We start from the raw sequence: 15,551 nt of genomic DNA on the forward strand, positions 1-15,551 counted from the left end.
AGTGTACTAAGAATCTGACTAGGAAACGAGAATGTTTGCTTTGCAACTTCGTTCCATTTCCTCAAAATTTATTTCCCTTGCGCGTTCACGCAGAACTGATTAGCCGTATTCAGTGTCTTGAAATTTCGGGTTGACCATCGATTGAGCACCTATTTGCAATCTGCTAGGACGCTCCTTTGCTGATATGGTGGTTTGCTCATTGCTGAGCGACCGACCTTAAAGGCCTTGGTCCTGGGTCCAATCTTCGCTAAAGGTCAAATTTTCCTTCAACGTTGAAGTTTACCTTGTGGGAATAACGCGTGAGCTTTCTTTGTTGCAGTTCCGCGCTACAGTGCAGGTAATGCGATGTTCTTTTTTTTACTTTGATGAAACTTCCAACTATTGACGCGTTTTTGCAGGATTGATTTCCCATATTACGGCGTGTGAAATAAAAAGACTTAACGTAAATCTTCGTCCGCTTTACTCTTACGTCTTCCGTGAGTTCGTTTCATTCTGACGAATCCCACAGGTAAAACTGGCTTTTAATATGTGTTCTGACTGTCGCCATAAGCTAATGCATTGCTATGTGTTACAACGAGAACCCCATAATGGGCGAAGCACAACTTTGGAAATGAAAAGCAGTGCATGCATTCCCCGTGGCAGCGTTTGTTATTCGCGAAGGATTTCACGCTGATAGTTGCCACTGGAGCAAGCTGGAAACGTCAAACTGCGAGATATCGTAGTTACTTTGTACACCAGGCTCGAGCCAACGTTGAGCTGACTTATGAACTGCGTATAGCCAGCTCATCGGTCTAATGCTCGTAACGTTCTCATCCAGTTTCCATCCCATCGCTGAGGACCTCCACCTTTATTGTTTCTTCAGTCTAACTTCTGAGATTCCTGCCAATTTCAACGGTCTAGAAGGGGACCTCCGCCATAACTGTTTTCTTTCTATAGTATATTGATTATTTTCTCTGCAAATTTTCATGTCATTTTCGATGACTGCATAGCATTTTTGTGCGCAGAAAGGTTATGGGCTCATCCGTTTGCTAACATCGCCCCAGACTTCCGTAAAATCCAGTACCTAAGCAGCCCATCGGGCTCGTTCCACTAGCCTGCGACTGGGGATTGCTCTAAGGACGTCCGAACCTGTAGGAGGTGTTGACCCAACCCCGGCTGTCTCAGTGTTTCTAGTCCCGGCTAGCAAACATGGAAATGCTGCCAAGCCCACGATTGCCGCATTAGGGAGTGCTACGTTTACTGGATAAATATAGCTAATGCTGAGGGCACACTTATGTGCCTACGCAGAAATTTAATTAAAAAGCATTTGCTCACAACAAAGATGGTTAAGAGTGTCGCAGGATATCTCAAATATTTGTTAGGCTAATTAAATAACTATTCGAGAGAAAACGACGTAGCCATATTCACTTTAAAGGTCACTTTTAGTAGTATTTGCATGCCCATCTATTACATCTGGCTCCATTGAGAATGGCAGTTAGCGGGAAATGTCAAGAAATGCAAAACTAAAAAAATAAGAATGCTTGAATATGCACTCGAATGAAAAAATAAATTCTGGTGTTTTACGGGCCAAAACCACTTTCTGATTATGAGGCACGCCGTAGTGGAGGGCTCCGGAAATGTCTACCACCTGGGGTCCTTTAACGAGCACCTAAATCTAAGTACATGGGTGTTTTCGCATTTCGCCCCCATCGAAATGCGGCCGCCATGGCCGGGATTCGACCTCGCGACCTTGTGCCCAGCAGCCTAACACCATAGCCATTGAGCAACCACGGCGGGTACTCGAATGAAGAACACGCATATGCATTACCCTATTGCACATTTAATTATTTGTAATGGTTAATTTCACTACCCCACTAAATTTCATTAAATACAGGAATAAATATACCTTGAATGAGAGAGTGATATGGCAGGGATTTATAGTCTGTGAAGGCAGGCGTGGAACAGCAACGTAAATACAACGAGGACAATGGCGTTTATGTTGTCCAGCTCATTATTCTTGCAAGCTTGCATTTACTCGTCATATATTCACGCATGTTACATTTTCTCACTACGCAACATTTCAGCCTAACTGCGTGCCATGAGGGCGTCCTAATACCCCAGACTCATGGCTGCAAGCAAATGATCTTGTAAATAAATTTGGACAATCGAAGCAGCACGACTGGATATTTGTTCTTGATGTCAGGAAGAAATGTACCTATGCTACTGAAAGTTATTCGATGGACAGATGCGAATAATCCCGATTGATATTCAATTCTGTACCGTATTCTTTGAAGACCGATCAGTATACTGTCCGAGATTATTATAGACCGATCAGCATAAAGTTGTTTACCTACAAAGTATTTCTAAGGTAATCGCAAATCGAATCAGGAACACCTTAGACTTCGGTCAACCAAAGGACCAGGCAGGATTCCGCAAAGGCTACTCAACAATAGGCTATATTCACGCTATCAATCATGTGATAGAGAAATGTGCGGAATATAAACAACGCTTACCTACAGTTTTCATTGACTACGAGAAAGCGTTTGATTCAGTCGAAACCTCAGTAGCCATGCAGGCATTGCGGAATCAGGGTGTAGACGAGCCGTATGTATAAATACTAAAATACATCTATAGCGGCTCCACAGCCACCGCAGTCCTCCATAAAGAAAACAACAAAATCCCAAAAAAGAAAGGCGTTAGGCTGGGAGATACGATCTCTCCAATGCTATTCACCGCGTGTCTACAGGAGGTATTCAGAGACCAGGATTGGGAAGAATTGTGGATAAGAGTTAATGTAGAATACCGTAGTAACTTTCGATTCGCTGATAATATTGCCTTGCTTGGTAACTCAGGGGACCAATTGCAATGCATGCTTACTGACCTGGAGAGGCAAAGCAGAAGAGTGTGTCTAAAAATTAATCTGCAGAAAACGAAAGGAAAGTTTAACAGTCTCGGAAGAGAACAACAGTTTACGATAGGTAGCGAGGCACTGGAAGTGGTAAGGGAATACATCTACTTAGGGCAGGTATTGACCGCGGATCCGGATCATGAGACTGAAATAATCAGAAGAATATGAATGGGCTGGGGTGCGTTTGGCAGACATTCTCAGATCATGAGCAGCAGGTTGTCATTATCCCTCAAGAGAAAAGTGTATAACAGCTGTGCCTAACCAGTACTCACGTACGGGGCAGGAACTTGGAGACTTACGAAAAGGGTTCTACTTAAATTGAGGACGACGCAACGAGCTATGGAAAGAAGAATAAGGGGCGTATGGTTAAGGGATAAGAAAATATCAGATTGGGTCAGGGAACAAACGCGAGTTAATGACATCTTAGTTGAAATCAAGAAAAAGAAATGGCCATGGGCAGGGCATGTAATGAGGAGGGAAGATAACCGATGGTCATTAAGGGTTACGGACTGGATTCCAAGGGAAGGTAAGCGTAGCTGGGGGCGGCAGAAAGTTAGGTGGGCGGATGCGATTAAGAAACTTGCAGGGACGACATGGCCAGAATTAGTGCATGACCGGGGAATTTGGAGAAGTATGGGAGAGGCCTTTGCCCTGCAGTGGGCATAACCAGGCTGATGATGATGATGATTCTTTGAAAACTCCAAGTTGACTTCCTTTACACTAAACTATCGATTACTATTAAATAAATGAAGCCTTACTCGAAAATAAAAAGGGAATTTCTGCTGACTTTCCACTCTGGTAACTCGATGTGATGGCGAGGAATTGAAAGTATCGTCACGCGGCAATGATGGCAGCAGGCAGGCAGGCCCGAAAAGCATCCACGAGCCTGTCTAAGCTTTGTAAAAGCGTTTAATATTGCAGCCTTTCCTTGTTGATGTTTCTTAATTTTTTAGTTGAATGCAGAAATGCCCTAATTACTAAGGAAACGAATATGACTACGTTCACCTTGCATAGAGAGCAACGGAAGTATCAAACGATCAATGGCTTATCTTTTCGCGAGATCTTCGTCTTATTTAGGGGCAGCAACCGCAATCTGTTTCTAGTGTGTATTTATCGGATAGAAAGACAAAGCACGAGCCAATGGCGTCTGCCAGAACTACTCGTTCAAAAGAGCACGACATAAGTGGGTGTGAAGCCGCAGAATGCGAGAACACAGTGATCACTTCCACTAACACCCGTGCACTCAGCTTGTTTCCTAGCTCGAGCACCTCATTATGTGGCTTCCCATTTGCCATGCTTTCAAAAGCACATGCTCTGTTATTCCCACTGAGTATTCAGTTAACATTTCTGAACTGTATTACGTCAGGCGCAAGCTTCTTTATTTCAACGAGAGCAGTGTACCACGTGGTCCGTGCGAAAGAATTGCGGCTCCATCTGCAGCAGCGACGAAAAAATGGCCGCAATGCTTGGGCGGAAAAAGCGCTTGCGAGAAAGCGTCACGTGACAATCTTCAAACCTAGTAAAAAGGGCCAAAGGTCTCTAATGTGGCGAGCAGGAAGTGAGGGGCACGAGCCAACTACATCGGCGACCGCTATTGAAACCGACACCATGAACCGAACAACGTGCGGCTTGACGTCTGGCTTTCTGTCCCCAGGACTCCAAGTCTAGACTCAAAGTCTAAGTGTGCGTGAAAGCGTGTGAGCGTGAGCCGGCGATCGCTGCTAATTCTCGCGTGTACGAGAGAAGAAGGGCCGGAAGCGTACTCTCTCCTTTCGCACACGAAGCAGCTGAGGTGAGGGATGGGATGGGAAGAGGGGGGGGGGAGAGAGCTCTTCCCTGCGCAGGCCTCTGGACGGGGAAGAACACCCTCTCCCGTCCGCACGGTCCTCATCTTCAAAGCTACTTGCTATGTTTGCACAGTGCGCGTAGTGACTGTAGCTCGGTATGCGCTGTGCTTTCGACGTTTCGTTCGCGTTGAAGCGAGAAAACTCACGAAGGTCTATTCGATCACCGCTGGTGTCACGATCCCTCACTGTGGCATTTTGACGGCGAGTTTGTGGGCTCGTTGAGTGATACGCGTTCATGTTTACAGGCGCATGCGTGGCACCTTGCTTGTTAATTCAATTAAAACACCTAGGCGTGTTTGTTGGTTTCAATACATGATAGAATGTGTAAGTACGACTGAACGACGACGTAGAAACACACATACAAAGAGAGCACTGTCTGTGTGTACGTTTCTTTCTACGTCTTCGTTCAGTCGCGATTACGCATATCATATTTAATTTAGTTAGTAAGCCAATGCTTGTAAGTTTACACGGCCCATATAACGACTATTCCTACTTCGTATATCTATGTACTAACATACTATCGTAATCGATGCTCGTAACTTATGGCAACGTGCCCCGTCGACCACGCCCTGGCTTAATTGAAACCTGCTAGCGCGGCATCTGAAAAGCTAAAACGCAGGAAAAGCATTTATTGAAGAAAAAGGAGGAGAAGCCGACTTGAATACTGCGTGTAACCCACGTCGTACGAAGGCGTAACTCTTCAATATATCGATATCGATGTCACACATTTATGCTGATATTGATTTCACGAACTTTGGCAACCTAGCTGGAAGTCCTCGGCGCAAGCGCTGAAACGACACCAGCTTCAAAAGCACTTCCGGAGAAGGTTGCCCGGCTGTCGCCGATCAGTGCTGCAGAGACAGCCGCCATGATTGGAGACGCTGCCAGGAGCTTCCGAAACATGGACGCCTTCATGCTAATGGCCGGCGTCGTCAAGCGGCGAGTCGTCTGCCACTCTCGCGTGGATTCCCGTCTGCAACTCGACAGCCTGAACGAGCATTTCTGGTACCTCGTGAGGCGACACGTGATGCTGGAATACTTAAGTAAACCTTCCTAGGAGGACGTCACGGCTACTATTGAGCCGTACCGTCGTGCCTTCATTTATTTCCGCAAAAGGGCGGTGCTGGCGAGTGAAGTGGCAGCTTGTGCGAGCAACGTGGCATGCTTCCAGAAGGACACCGCGCACGTAGAGCTTGCGCTTGGAGGACGTGCAATGCCCATCTTTATTTTTTTATTCTAACTAAGCCGGCACGAACGCACCTGCAGAGAGCACATACTATAGGGTGCCCGCTTTGCAGCGTCGGTGGGAGCCACACTCTTACTGCGCTGTGCACCCCGTGAGACGCCATCAGCGCCTCACGGGGTGGTCGCAGTTGGCAACTCTGCAATACCACTACCATTCCGCCAATGAAACCATTCTGCCTGTCATGTTTATTTCATCCAATGTATGCATGCGACTTAACGTAATGTTTTTTGTTCTAAAACCTGTGTCAGTTACTGATAAGTCCCACAACCCAAAGGTTCTAGTAATAGGGACTGATAGACTCCTGGTCTAGTGTTATTACACCAATATTTGGCCTTAAGATGTTTAGTCGCATGTGTGCATGACATTTGGCGAAGACTGTTTCTAAAAAGGTTTATTTGGTAGTTTTTTTAGACACTTCTATCTCCATATTATTTGCACTGGTGCTTCCCAATGCGGTTAGGTTCAAGTGGTAGATACCCATGCTTCTCCCCACGGCGCCCATCTCACGGACCTTCAACGTGTGCTGTAATATTTGCAGAAATGTAAAATTGTCATCTCCTTTTCCTGTAACACGAAACGGAAGAGGAAACGAAAATGATTTCTTTTCAGTTTTGTTCTCTTTTATGGAAATTCCTTCACTTTACACGTTTTCCGCGAATAAAGTTGTCGTAATCGCTGTCTCGAAGCTACATTTTGACCATCAATTCGGTCTCCCCTCGCATACGACGGGGACTCCTGCTTCGTTTAGATGGTAGAGCGACCAACTCGGAAAGACGATGGTCGACGGTTCGATCCTCTGACCAAGGCAAACTTCCCGTCAGCTTTAAAGGCTTGTTTCCAAAAAGGCCGCGGAGGGTTTGTATATATTTTATTTCGTTTACCTAAAGTCCACGCAGTGTCACTTTTTTTACCTTTGACGAAAGTTCCACATTTTTGCGCGTTTCCTCAGAACTGACTTCCCATTTCGCTGCATTTCGTATCAGATAAGGTTTCCCCTTCTAAGTGTTTCTTGATTTTGCTTCATTCAGACGCACTCGACCGGTAAAACTGCCGTTTACAATCAGTTCTGACTTTCATCATGAGCTGATGCGTCGCCATGTTACAACCAAAACTACATAATTGGCGAAGAACGGATTACGAAAAAAATAGTGTACATATCCCTTGTCCTTGCGTAGCAATTTTAGGGAGAGATTTGACACTGAGAGTGGCTACTGGAGCAACGTCCAACCGGCACACTGTGAGGTATCGTACTTGCTCCGGGAACTATTACGATGTGCAGGCTCGATCCAACGTTGGGCTCATATATGAACTGCGTATTGCTGGTCGGTGCAACGCTCGTAACGGTCTCTGCTGGTTTCCATCCCATCGCTGAAGACCTCCTGATTTATTGTTTCTATAGTCTGTCATGCTCTCGCTGGTTTCAATGTTTTTGTTGAGTAGCTTGTCCGTTATTATTTCTTCAATGTTGACCGTCATCTCGCTGCAGATTTACATGTTATTCTTCACGATTTCATGTGCACCTTCATGGTAGTTAACGAAAGGGTACCAAGCAGGCACAGCGGCATTAGCGAGTACTATGTTCACCACAAAAATGTGTGTAATTCTAGCGGCGCACTTAGGCTTCTTCGCTGTTGCAGAAAGCAAATTAAAAACCAGGTGCTAAGAAGGAAAAATTGTCATTATTTCTGCAGCTGCTCTCAAAAGTTTTTCATCTTAGTAAAACACTTTTTCAAAAACAACTGGAAGAGCCATATTCACTTTGAAGGATGTGTAACATGGCGTGCGGAAGCCAATCTGTGAGTCGTTGGCTCCATGCACGATGCCTCACGCTCACTGCCAGACGGAAGTTCGAAGTGCGAAAGTAGAATAAGAACTATGCGTCAAAGACAACATGTGGGCTCACTAGATCATGCACATAAACTATGATATATGTTTTTACCTACCACAAATAAATGTGCCCGGGATGATTGAGCAACGTAGCAGGGATTCTTTGTAATAAAGGCAGGTGTGCGAACAGTCACGTAGGTCGAAAAAGGTCAACGGTATTTGTGTTGTCCTTCTTGTTCTTCTTTTACAATGTTTTGGAGGCTGCATTTAGGTGTCATGAAAACACATATGTTACAGTGACTATTTGTACGACATTTCAGCATAACTGCATGCCATCAGAGCACCCTAATATCTCAGCTGCTTCTTTCATGGCTCCAAGACCTGATAATGAAAAAAAAAGTGTTTACGAAAGGAGGCTCCAAGCCTGGATAAATATTCTTGATGTCAAGAAAAAATGTATTTTTGCTGCGAAAATTTATTCTATAGAGAGATGCGACTAATTCCTATGCATGCTCACAATGGTACCTTATTTTTTCAAGACATTAGATAGATTTTATAATCATTACAACCGAAGAAATCAAGTCTTGCGTAGAAAAAAAGTGAATTTCTTCCGAGTTTCAGCTCTGGTAACTCAATGTGACGGTTCAGAATCGAAAGTCTCCTCATGAGGCAATGTCGGGTGCTGGCACACAAACGCGAAGAGCATCTTCACAGCTGTCAACGCTTTGCAAGAACAATTTAAATTGCCGCAATTGCTCGATGATGTTTAATAATCTCTTAATGGAATGCAGCCAAGGCCAAATAATTATGCAACGAAAATTACATACCATACCTTGCGAAGAAAAGAACGGAATGTTCCGAACACGAACTCTTTATTATTCCTCGAAATGTTCCTATTGTCTAGGGACAGCAGTCGTAATTTTTGTTTCTGGTGAATTCTTATCGAAAAAAAAAATCTCAAACGACGAGGCAGTGGCATCTGCCACAACGTTTTACTCAAGGGACGCGAAATAAGCGGATTTGAAGAGGCACGTGGGGATAGCATTTGTGATAACTTCGACGAACAGGCGCGAACTCCGCTTGTTTCTGCGCTCGACCACCGCTTTATGTGCTTTTCCATTTGCCGCGCTTCCAACAGCAGATGCTCTGGTATTTCTAATGAGGATTTAGTTAATGTTTCAGAACTTTTTTAGATAAGGCGCCACCTTATTTTTTGTTCGAACAAGAGCGGGGTTCCACGTGGTGATTGCGACACAATCGCGGCTCCATCGTCGGCAGCGACCAAAAAATGTCTGCCATGCTCGGAGGAAAAACATATGTTTGCGACGAAGCGACACGTAACGATCTTCAAACCTAGTAAAAAAATTAAAGGCACAATCAGGAGAAAAGCACCACACCTCTTGATGGAAGCGGTCTACCCCCCCCCCCCTTTCTTTTTTGTTGATTGAGGGTGGGGGAAGGAGCACTGAGCGCAACGACGCTAGGTTGGACGACTCTCTAATGCTCCGTTCGTAGGTTGCAGTTCATGTCCATGTTCATTATTCGCTCATTTCGTAGTTTTGTCATGTGCTATTTGACGCACAATTGCGCCCTTGTCTTGTTTTGCATCCAAATTTGGTTGATGCCCTCCCCCCTTCTATTTTACCCTGAGGCCAGGTGGGCCCATCCCTGAGATTGTATTGCCAGTGGTGCCGTGCGCTTAATTTTAGACTACATTGGCGCGAATTACGTCTGCACTGCTCATTTTACCTATTTTAAGGGTAAACCCCGCTTCTTGTTGACAAAACCGTAGCCGCCATGAGAACACCGTTGCCTCGATTGCATGATGCCTACTTTGTCCAAGCAAACTCGCTCCATTTCCTGAAGATTTGCCGTGCCACTGCTCTGCCTCCTCCTGTATATATCCACGGTAGAGTACCCTTTACAGGGATATAGTGCAGTGGGGTTAATTTCCGCTATATTGGGTCTAATTACGCCCCAGCCCTAACATATACGTATTCTGCGACTAATTCTCACTTCCGGTGGGCGCAGCCGGAGCCGCCTTCCAGACATAGCTTACTAGCGCCAGTGCTGCTTAGTCCATGCTAACTATCCCCATTTCACAAAAGTGTGCCGGATTGCTTTCTTGCATCACCCTTTCTTTATGTATGGCGGTGCCCCATTTCTCGCTGTGTAATCCAATGCGGTCAATTTATGACTAATTTCGAGCTTATTAATGCCATCCTGTAACTTACAAGGTACCCATCCTGTTACAAGGTACCCAGACAGGCTCCAACGGTGTAAAGTCATCTCAGAAAACTTGTCTTCAAACTTTTTGCATTTATTATTGCGCGCTGCGTAATGTAAACCCATCTCTATCTGCCCGACTTTTTCGCTCAGAAGAACCTCAACCTCTTTTTCGTCACTGAGAACCTCTTCATTTATTGTTTGTATAGTGTAATCTCTGACGTTCTTTCCGGTTTCAATGCTCGTGATGGTGACCTGCGCATACCCCTTTTTTTTCTATAGTGGTGTCAGAAATTTCCCTGTGATTTTCATCTGATTTTCCGCGATTCGATAAGGTTTTTGTGCACAGAATAGTTATTTGCTCATCGAGTACCTAACGTTGCCTCAGACATGCGGCTAGCCAGCGCGCAAGCAACACATCCGTTTTGTCCCAGCAGCGTGTGAGTGGCGAATCGACGCAAGGGCGGCCAACCCTCCAAAAGGTGTTGACCCAACCCGGGCGGCCTCAGTGTCTCTGTGCTGGCGGACAACGTTCCGTGACCACAGACAAATTTAGTTTAGCATACGCAACAATACCGTACGCTCTATGCTATAGTATAGCACACACTAAACAGCGCGCGTTTTCTACGGCTTTAGTTGGTGTGCGAGGTCTTCGGGCCTCAGAGGTCATATGCCTTCGTTGCGGTTATCTCACGACTTTACGAATAGGTGGCGATGACATCTCGAATGTTTCTCGAACATTGAGGTAGGACACCAAGCACTATAATAGCAAGAGCTTGGTGGCGCAACTCACCGCCCCGTTCCAAAGGCGACGCGCATAAAATCCACCCAAACAGCCATTTCTTTCGTTAGGCTTCGATTCGTTCGAAACTAGAAGCGATCTCGAAAACACCAGAAGGTTATCCATAATACTATGTCGCCGAAGCGGCCTGAGACTAAGCGAAAGCCATTTATAGTCATTTGTACGAACGAAGCGCATTTTACAAAAGCAACGCCTAATTCGATTCGAAGCGGGTTAGCAGGACCGCCGCCATGTTTCACGCAAACTCTGCAAACCACGCATTGACGCATGCGCAGTGACGGGACGCTATTTAGTAGCGTACGCAATGGTGTAGCGTACGCTAAACTAAACCTGTCTAATGAAGGGAAAGCTAATGAAGCGCGCACAGGAGGGAGCGATCCTGAAAAGAATGCCGTGTTTTCACTCACGTTAGTTTAAGCAACAGTAGAGGAAACGTAGGCATCTGATTAGCAGCCGTTATACAGGACAAAACAGGCCACTGAATGTAAACGTTTACTTATTTTGCGGCTTTTCCCTTCCGCGTCTGGGCAAACGCGAAACCGCCGCAAGTGGAAGGTGCGTCGATTAAGCGTCTGTCCCGAGCAATCGAAAGCACCGTGAAACGCGGTCGGACTGCTAGGCGCGCTAACACGAGTGCAGAAGCTGAGCCCTCGTAGCTTTTCCTCAACTGCCACACGGAGTTGTCCGCGAATGTAGGCATGGCAGGCAAACTACGAAAGCGTGCCAAGCCGGAACACCTTCATTAGGCAGCGCTACGTTGACTAGAAAAACGTGGCCAAAGCTAATGGTGCGCTGAGGTCCTTCGTTGTGGCAGACATTGTATTAAAAGGCATGTGCTGGTAAGAAAGCTTATCGCGAGTTTTGCAGCATTTCTCAAAAGATTGGTATGTTCATAAACTATAATTCGAAAAATCCGGATCAACCTATTGGCGGCGAGGAGTTACGGAGTCGCCATCTAGCGGAAGCGCCTCGCTGGCGTAGTATGAGGGATCACGCGGCGCGCTCCTCATAGGTTTTGCTGTCAGCGCTGACTGAAAACACCACGCGCGAGCTCTCCCGGACATTTCTGTAAGTACTTTCGAAACGAGAGAAGTTTTTTACTGTCTAAATAATAATCTTGGCCAAACTGAGAGCACACAATCGTTTACAGACGCTATCTCTTTACCGAATACGTACAGTGAACGCCACTGCGCGCGGTCGCCGCGATGGAGTCTCCCGAACCGGCTTCTTGCGTGAAAGGTAGGTAAACGCTGAGAGCAAGCTATGTGAAATATGTTCTTATAGTGTTTGTGTCACTAAATGGAGCGTAATAGAACGAAGCCTCAATGCAGCGATCGCGTAGATTCGCAGCGACCGACTGCGCGTCTGCATGCTTGTCCGCGCACTGTTTCGCTTTCTCCGCGCGCGCGTTTTCGCACCGTGCCATGAGCTTTAGGCCGCAGAATATGAGCATTTTACAGTATGCAAGCAACCATTGTTGCGTGGGTGCTATCAGAGATGTTCAAAAATAACTTCATTGTAGAGACTTCGACGCCTACGGGGACTGTGATGTGCCGTCGCGACGATTCAATCTTTTTTTTCTTCTGAATTATTTGATCTTTCAATATTATTTCTCGAGTTGCGTCGCACTGCATGTTTATCGGTGTTCTAAGCGTGCCATTTCCCGCTGCTCCTTTTTTTTGTAATCCAGTGCATTAATTCATAACGCAAACATGACCACATGCCATGCTTTTTTAAATGTGCTTCTTACCGTCGCCTTTCCACTCCACTGAACTTGCCAGTATCTATAGCATCGGCAAGTTCATAGACCAAACCGTCATGACATTAGTCGGGCAGCGGACTCGGGCGAGCGTCTCAGTGCGCGTTTTCCGAACATCGCAGACCCGGCGCCTAGCAGAAATCTTCCTCGCGCCTGTGCTTGCTGCATTCCCGAGTTGTAGCCGATGACTGTTTGCCGGTTTTATGTTTCGCGACCCTATTGAAAATCCCAGCATTGCCCATCATGAATTTTATGCTGGGCATGATGGAAAATGTGCTGGGCATGATGGAAAACATGGTGGTTATGGTGGAATTCATCGTGGGTATAATGGGTGGATGGTGGGTACAGTGGTAGATGGTGGGATGTATTGGTGGGATACATACTGGGTGACTTGTCTCAATGGTGGGCGGGCTGGGTGAATGGTGGGTGTAGTGGGTGGATGGTGGGATGACTAGTGGGTGACCTGTGTAAATGGTGGGTGAATGCTGGGCGTGCTGGGAGGATGGTGGGTACATACTGGGTGAACTGTGGGAATGGTGGGTGAATGATGGATGTGCTGGGTGAATACTGCATGTACGTACTGGGTGAAATGTAAATGGTGGGTGAATGGTGGTATACTCGGTGGTTCGTGAAGCACATAGTGAAGACAAATTTTGCTTTATAGTACGATTTCTACAGCTTGATTGCTATGAAATTTCAACCACACTAGAGGCATTTTACTGTCAAGCAGGAACAGGGCACTTATTGAAGAAGGCAAAGAAGACAAAATTAGTCACAATGTGACGTCATGTCCCACTTTGAAAACACAACCTGATGAATATTTAATTAAAAATTGAGAGACCTCCTTAAGAAAATGTAAATTTCTTAGTAAAAAAAAGTATAAAAAAATATTTCCTCAACCGGGATTCGAACTTGGGACCTTAGGATCACGAGCCAAGCATCTTACCACTGCACCACGACTGTGGTAAGAAGTCTAGCAGCTTACCACTGCACCACGACGCTGTTACGTTTTAGCGTGCATTTTGGCTATGTCAACAGTAAAAACCTCTGTCTGCGTTTCTGTTTACATTTGTATTTTAAAAGCCAATTATGCGGGTTCCCTCCACAGCGTCAGCTGCCGCATCTCTAGAAGAGCACAAGTGTTGTTACCATCGACAGGTAGTACATCGTGGAGTGATAGAACATCGCTTTTGCTGTACGATATGCATATTGAATAAGAAATTCGGAAATAGACAACGGTGACCGGGGACATAGTTAGGGTTGTTACTGCTAATTTCGACAGTTGTCTCTCTCTCTTTACACTTTTGAGCGCGCACATAATTCGTGTGCTCAACGCAAAATAGCTACATAAACACTCGTGGATGAGTCTTCATTCTGACAGCATACTGGCTTCTCACGGCAGCGCTGTACCAGGTTAATGAGACTCGAGCGAGACAGGTTTTCACGCAACTTTGTGGAACAACCGAAAACTTCTTTTCCGCTTCGCATAAGCTTGTGCAATAATTCTGGGAAATTAACTAATGTGACAGTGTAACCACACATATAAGTCCACAGGCTTGTGTGCCACATCTTACCAAATAAAACAAAACGGATACGCAGCCATTCCCGCAGATGGTATGATTTTGATCAGCGGCCGATTTTGAGGAGGCGGGTAGGTGCCGCGTCGTCACGGCACAATTATAACAATTGGCCACGTCGACTTTAATACCGGTGTCGGTGCTATCAGCATTGCCGGCTTGAGAGAAGCACGGTTGAATACCGCGCAAGAGAAAAGTACAGTGCACACCACCGATGCGAAACTGACAAACAATTTTAAAGGGCAGCGACGGAAAGCGCTTCTGTTGCGACTTCAGGACTCTTGGCCGTCGCGACCGGATGTTTCTGTTGCGACGTCAGAATTGCTGTCGTAATGTCAGAGTCGCTGTCATGATAGAAAGCTGTTGTTCCGACTTCAGAACTCTTGTTGTCGCGACAGAACGTTTCTGTTGCGACTTCAGAGATCTTGGTCTTCGCGACAGAATGCTTCTGTTGCGACATCAGACTTTCTGTCGTAACGTCAGGAATGTCTGTCAACTACGGAAACGTGAGGAACTTCTGTCGTACAACAGAAATTTCTCTAGTTGCGACATGAATTCCTGTTGTCTTTTTCAACTGGTACCTTGTGGATTCTATCGCAGACGCAAGTGAATCACAAAGCTAATGAAGAAACACTGAATAAAACCGTGCATAAGCAGCCGCGTCTATTCGCTGGAATGCACGGTAGCACTTGGCTGCGAACATATTGTACACCGCCGCACATTTCTGGCACCCACCACATAGGACACATTCACGCGGCAGAGACATGCGGTTTTTTCCAGGAATATTCGTGGGCCGCACGATAAATACAGAAGGCATGGACGACAGGAGCGCAATACGCACACATTCACCACACCAACCCGAGAGCAATGCGGGTGACACGGGTGTAACCCGCGCCAACCGAGTGCTTAATCCTCGTAGATTTGATGCTTTCTGACTGAATAAGTTACAACGCGCACGGAAACATCGCACACTGGACGTGTACCTCCGAGATCATGTCAACAATTTCTAATGCTACAGTAGAGGGTGACGAAAGCAACAAGTCGTTTAAAACGAAGTGACGGCGCAGGTAGCACGGGTCAATGCACGGGCAGTAGCGCAAGGCGTCGTGGGTGGGCATGGATGGGCTTCAAAACAGCTGAAAGTAGGCGGCAAACTTTCCGGAAGGGAGCAAAGACTTGGCTCGCCAGCCTCGACCAGGCACGGCGGACCGCACAAGCCAGTGGAGTTCTGGGCTAGGGGCTCCACCCCCTCGCTTTCCACACGGTTTTATTTTCTTTTTTACTAAACCTTTTTATACATATTTCTTCAAATTACAGCCCAGAGAAGGCTTCCTAAGAATGGCATACGCGAATCTCGAAGGCCATCTTTTTACTGCCCGC

At 46.2% G+C, this 15,551-nt stretch overlaps 1 protein-coding gene across 1 annotated transcript in view; it reads right to left on the reverse strand.

Annotated features, from left to right (window-relative positions):
* The window catches only part of LOC139048932 (uncharacterized), a 252,554-nt gene that overhangs the window by 195,136 nt on the left and 41,867 nt on the right, over nt 1-15,551 (reverse strand). The window lies entirely within an intron of this gene.

The sequence above is a fragment of the Dermacentor albipictus genome, chromosome 8 (genome assembly GCF_038994185.2).
Source record: "Dermacentor albipictus isolate Rhodes 1998 colony chromosome 8, USDA_Dalb.pri_finalv2, whole genome shotgun sequence".
NCBI lineage: Eukaryota > Metazoa > Arthropoda > Arachnida > Ixodida > Ixodidae > Dermacentor > Dermacentor albipictus.